The sequence below is a fragment of the Patiria miniata genome, unplaced genomic scaffold (genome assembly GCF_015706575.1).
Source record: "Patiria miniata isolate m_02_andy unplaced genomic scaffold, ASM1570657v1 HiC_scaffold_25, whole genome shotgun sequence".
Classification (NCBI taxonomy): Eukaryota; Metazoa; Echinodermata; class Asteroidea; order Valvatida; family Asterinidae; genus Patiria; species Patiria miniata.
The window spans coordinates 15,087,663-15,093,536 of record NW_024037064.1 but is presented as its reverse complement, the minus strand read 5'-3'; the positions used below and the strand labels follow the sequence as shown (position 1 = coordinate 15,093,536).

Genomic DNA, 5,874 nt, shown 5'->3' with positions numbered 1-5,874 from the left:
TCGGGGAACATAAATTAATACAAAAACAGGTTCTGACTACGGTGCCCCGTCGTTAAAGGTTCGTTTTCTTTTGACGTTTTGGTGACAGGGCTTTCACATTGAATTACGGTAAATATTAGTAAGTGTGTAAAGTCTTGTTAAATTATGATGTTGGCGTTTCCATTGATTTCCGTTCAAGGTGTAAAAAAAAAAAAAAAAAAAAAAGGCTTGGCCACGACCCCTCTGTGTCTGGTTATAAATGTATTGTTTGAGTCTCGTTGCAATATGTTTCTAGGCATCTTCTTCCTTTTCTTATTTGTTATCCCTTTTCCCCCTTGTTTTGCTTCTGATTTGTTTGTTTCCCAGGATGAGTGCTCCTGCCACGATTGGTCGCCAGAGGGCGCCGTAACAGTTGATGGCTTCGCATGCTCATATCGCGTCCGCGCATGTCCTATAAGTTGCCTCGCCGGGGCTGGGATGGCCATTGAATCATCTACAACCGACTGAGGAGACACAAACATGTCTGGCCGTGGCAAAGGAGGAAAGGGACTAGGCAAGGGGGTGCCAAGCGACACCGCAAGGTTCTCCGAGATAACATCCAGGGAATCACTAAACCAGCCATTCGTCGGCTGGCCCGCCGCGGAGGAGTCAAGCGTATCTCCGGGCTCATCTACGAAGAAACCCGCGGAGTCCTCAAGGTTTTCCTGGAGAACGTTATCCGCGATGCAGTCACCTACTGCGAGCACGCCAAGAGGAAGACTGTCACTGCAATGGACGTGGTGTATGCGCTGAAGAGACAGGGACGCACGCTGTACGGCTTCGGCGGCTAGACACCATATTCAAAAATCAAACCGAACGGCTCTTTTCAGAGCCACCACTATTTCAAAAAAGAGATTGAATCTTGATTTTACTCGATTTCACTTGTCCTTGTCATGTGTGTTCTTAGAGTTGCTTTTCCCCTCCCTATTTCCACTGTAAAACATGTCTGGTCTCCATTTTTTGTCAAAGTCGATTAAGTAATAATTACTGGGTGCTCGTCTCAGGATATAGCGGGGAACGTATAGAGGGATCCGTGACATTTTGTTCGCGAATGGGTGTGTGTGATTATTGTCTTTATTACAAACAAACATAAACAGCAGCCAGGGAAATCCGTATGTTTGTCACTTTTCTTTTAGGGGGTGGGGGAGGGGGTGTTTATTGGGTTCAATTAATCCCAAGTAGGGGGTGGGAGAAATATTGTAGTCACAACGATCCCAAATGGATTCTGTTGCCGAGGGCTCATAATACTATAGGCTCGGAAAAGCAGCATTTTCGATTGAAATTTAACGTCTATACTTTTTCAACGTACGGAAATCGTGATCACTGAAGCGTCTCCGCTTGGCCCCCGAAGCACCCAATCGGAAGATAGCCCATTGTTAGGCTTCCAACCTAGGATGCTATGCGCCGGCCTTAAGAGGCGGGGTCCGTTCGCTCAATCTGCACTCAGTTGTGATCACCGTTCATCAAACCATACCCTTGACCATGGCGCGCACCAAGCAGACGGCAAGAAAGAGCACCGGGGGGAAAGCCCCCAGGAAGCAGTTGGCCACCAAGGCGGCCCGCAAGAGCGCACCGGCGACTGGCGGTGTCAAGAAACCCCATCGGTACCGACCGGGAACCGTCGCCCTCCGTGAGATTCGCCGCTACCAGAAGAGCACCGAACTGCTGATCCGAAAGCTGCCATTCCAGAGACTTGTGCGTGAAATTGCACAGGATTTCAAAACTGAACTGCGATTCCAGAGTTCTGCCGTCATGGCATTGCAAGAAGCGAGCGAAGCTTACCTCGTCGGCCTCTTCGAAGACACCAACCTGTGCGCCATTCACGCCAAGAGGGTCACCATCATGCCCAAGGACATCCAGTTGGCCCGCCGAATTCGGGGTGAACGAGCTTGAGCACGTTGTGTGCGCAAAAAGAAATAAAACTAACGGCTCTTTTCAGAGCCACTACTTCTTCAAAGAGAGATTAAGTCCAATCCCTGAGTTTTCCTTCAAATAAAGAATAAAGGGCCGTTGATTTTTTTTCCGAATTATTATTGTTGATATTCTGTCCAAATACATTCCACTTTTTGGGTTCTATACGTATGCCTCATCCGAAACGTGTTCAGGCAAAATTGAATTGTTATGGGCATGGTAATAATGATATATATTTCCTATCTGTTTTGACAATTACAGGTACTCGTTCTCTTATTTTCGTCGGTTTTGCGTTACATTGTATGATTCATTATAAATGGATGGTGCATAAGGGGGAAACAACATTTAAAGAAGTATTGGTGCACTACGACATATTAATTCGCCCTCCGCTGGAGATGACTTTATTATTTCCCAGAAATTCAGTAGACAATAATATTTAAGAAGGACACTTATACACGTGTCAGTCTGAGAAAAAGGCTAAAAATACCCTTGCCGGGGGGGGGGGGGGGGGGGGGGGTCGTGCCGTGCGTGCATTGTATAACTATGCACGCATACCGCTTTCTTCACGCATGGGTTAGCGGTCACTGGCGGGAAAGTGGACGATGCATGGGTGGTCAGAATCCAAGCTGTGCACAATAAAAGCCGGCCAAGACGTGCTGGTCTTTCATTCGATCTCACGATCCGATACATTCCAAGTCCTCCAATATGGCTCCCAAAGTTAGCGGAAAAGGTCAGAAGAAGGCCGGAAATACTAAGGGTCCGGTTAGCGCAAACAAAAAGAGGCACCGGCGTCGCAAGGAGAGCTACGGCATCTACATCTACAAAGTGATGAAACAGGTGCACCCCGACACCGGAATCTCGAGCAAGGCAATGAGCATCATGAACAGCTTTGTCAACGACGTGTTTGAGCGCATCGCCAGCGAATCTTCTCGCCTCGCTCTCTACAACAAGAAGTCCACCATCACAAGCCGTGAAGTGCAGACAGCAGTACGCCTACTTCTTCCCGGGGAGCTTGCTAAGCATGCAGTCAGCGAAGGCACCAAGGCCGTCACCAAGTACACGACTTCAAAATAGAAATTTTGAAGGCTTCAAAACCAAACGGCTCTTTTCAGAGCCAACACAGTTTCCAAAAAGAGATTTGCCAGTCAGCTCAGTTCGCCCGATCAGCCCATTTCTTAGGTTTTACAACTAACCTTTTTTTATTCTGTTGTGTCCCTTTCACTCTCTCTCTTTTTTTTTAATATGCTTTTACCCTTCGTGAGGCGAGGGGAGGTAATGCGATTAAAGTTAATCCCTGAGTCTTGTCGTCGTCGTAAACACATAATTTAATTTATGCCACAGCCTTTTTCAATTGGTCATTTCTTTCAATCTCCGGACGAGTGCTTGCATTTTGTTGAGTGGGTTACTATTAAAAATAAATTAGGATTTCGTCTGTGGGATGTTACAAATATCTAGCAAGAAACCGAGGCCAGTTTTAACCGCCGCGTGAGAGCAACGAATCACTGCCATTGTGCGGAGGCTGGTCGAAAGATCATGGGACTTCTTCGGCGGAATAACAATAAAACGTCTTAAAATGGAGGTAAGAATGTTGCATGTTTCTGTGTTTTATCTAGTGATTCCATTACTTTGAACGACGATGACACAGTTGTAATTTTTTTGTTCCCTCGTCCCCCGCGTCCAAAATGGATGCGGTGCACCCAACCGTGCGACGGGCACGCCCGTGTCGCGTGATTGGCTACTTGGCACGCTTCAGCCAATCCACCAGAACGCTATAACTAGTGTTGTGTTTTCCAAGTGGGTTCATTCACACACCACCTTTACTGCAGAGTACATTCATCTTCTGTCACTATACTGTCAAGATGACTGGGCGAGGAAAGAGCGGCAAAGCAAGAAGCAAGGCCAAGAGCAGGTCCTCCAGGGCGGGACTCCAGTTCCCCGTGGGTCGTGTTCACAGATTTCTGCGTAAGGGCAACTACGCCCAGCGTGTCGGTGCCGGTGCACCGGTCTACCTTGCGGCAGTGATGGAGTACCTTACCGCGGAGATCTTGGAACTGGCCGGAAACGCTGCACGAGACAACAAGAAGACGAGAATTAATCCCCGCCATCTGCAGCTTGCTATACGCAACGACGAGGAGTTGAACAAGTTGATGAGCGGAGTTACCATCGCGCAGGGTGGTGTCCTTCCCAACATCCAGCAAGTTCTTCTGCCCAAGAAGACCGCCAAAGTGTCAAAGTAAAGAAAAGAACTTACTTTGCATCCACAAACCCAAAAGGCTCTTTTCAGAGCCACCACAACCTTCAAAAAGAGATTTGTCGCTGCCTGTCTAACTCCACCTCTACCTTCACTCATAGCCGAAATCAATTTCTCTAATTTTTTTTATAAACAATAGAACACTGTTCCAGATAGAATTCCCACTGTGTCCTTTAACTTAATCATTATGCAAAATTTTACGCACTGCGTATGTGACCGGCCGGCCGGCTGAGTACATTAGCCATACATGTATGTATATGCATTGTCTTAAATGTTGCCTCATGTAGAATGTGAATGACTTATTCACCAAAGGTTACAAAAATGGACAAATAATGGTGCGTTGACATTTGTTTCCCGTTTGTTTCTTTTCTTTCTTTCTCTCTCTTCAATTAACTCCCCGCGGGACCGCATTGATATTGATACATAAGTATTATAAGCGCAAATGAAAACGGTATGACGAATGTTTTCTTTTCTTTCGAATTTTCTTCTTATAACTTCATGACGAAATAAACAATAAATCAATGAAATAAAATAGTAATTATTACAAAAAGGGGAAATAAGTAAGTGAAAAAATAACAAAACAAAACAATAACCAAGCAATTAAAGGAAAGCGGCAGGCTGGGACTCGAACCCACGGTCTATTACTTTCTACATGTGCTCTCTAACCACTCGGCCACGGAGCTTACTGACAAACTGAAGTATTTCCCCGCCCCTAATGTGGGACCCATTGGCAGGCCCTGAGAAATACCCAGATGGGAAACGCCGAGGCGCGATGACCGGGAGTGTTGAAGGGCGCCATCTATTGATATGCTTGTCCCGGTACATCGTACGTACGGCATTTAGTGCCGACGCTCTCGCTCACTGATGCATTGATCCCATTTTTTGTCTGGATTAATTTTTTCAACAAGATTTTGGGTGAAATATGATCGAGGTGTATGAAAATGCATGATAGAAATATTTTTAAGAATGTATATGTCTCTGTTAATCTGAGAAAGCCGGAGATTTCTTGCTCATCTCTCTCTCCCCTGGTTTCGTTGAGTTGCGGTGGACGCGCAGGAGTCTTTTTTTTTTGTTTTCACACCAGGAAACAAAAAAAGGCAAAAATAAATAATAAGAAGAACAATAGCAAACAGTATTTCAAGACGAATAATCCCTTTCCGCGCTATTGTTTTAATATTAATCGTTATCGCTTCTCGGCCTTTTGGCTAAGATCATGTGTAGTATCTGTTCTTTTCAGACAGCCACGCCTCCCCGGAGCTCCGGGTTGTCTTCGAAGAAAATCAAGTTTTTAGATCGCGTTAGTCGATATTTTTGTATCTACGTTTTCGTCTTAGTTTATAGACCAAGTAGGTCTAGTTTTTACAGATTTTGTTTCATTTTTGGTGATATTTTGGGTGTTTTTGGTTTTGGTTTTTCGTTGCTGGCTGTGTACGCAGTGCTGTACACGCCAGCCTATTCATTTGTACACGTCTATTGTTTGGGCCGTGGCAGCGTGCACGGCCCATTCGTTTCTACGTGTTTCTTTGTTTAGGCCGTGGCAGCGTGCACGGCCCTATTCATTTGGGTGGGGCTGTGCGTGTGCATAGCCCCGTGAAGTCCTTTGTTGGGGGAATTTTTTCCTTTCTTTAGTGTTTGCGGGGTTGGGACCCGTGTGCTTGTGCTGCGGCTTGTGACCCGTTACGCAGCCGACTACC

The 5,874-nt window shown here is 46.0% G+C and overlaps 1 non-coding gene across 1 annotated transcript; it reads left to right on the top strand.

The window, feature by feature from the left end:
* The first annotated feature begins 5,365 nt into the window (after nt 1–5,365).
* Nucleotides 5,366–5,561, top strand: LOC119733533. Its single transcript, XR_005271894.1, has one exon. It is a non-coding gene; the product is annotated as a U2 spliceosomal RNA (small nuclear RNA).
* Nucleotides 5,562–5,874: the final 313 nt, after the last annotated feature.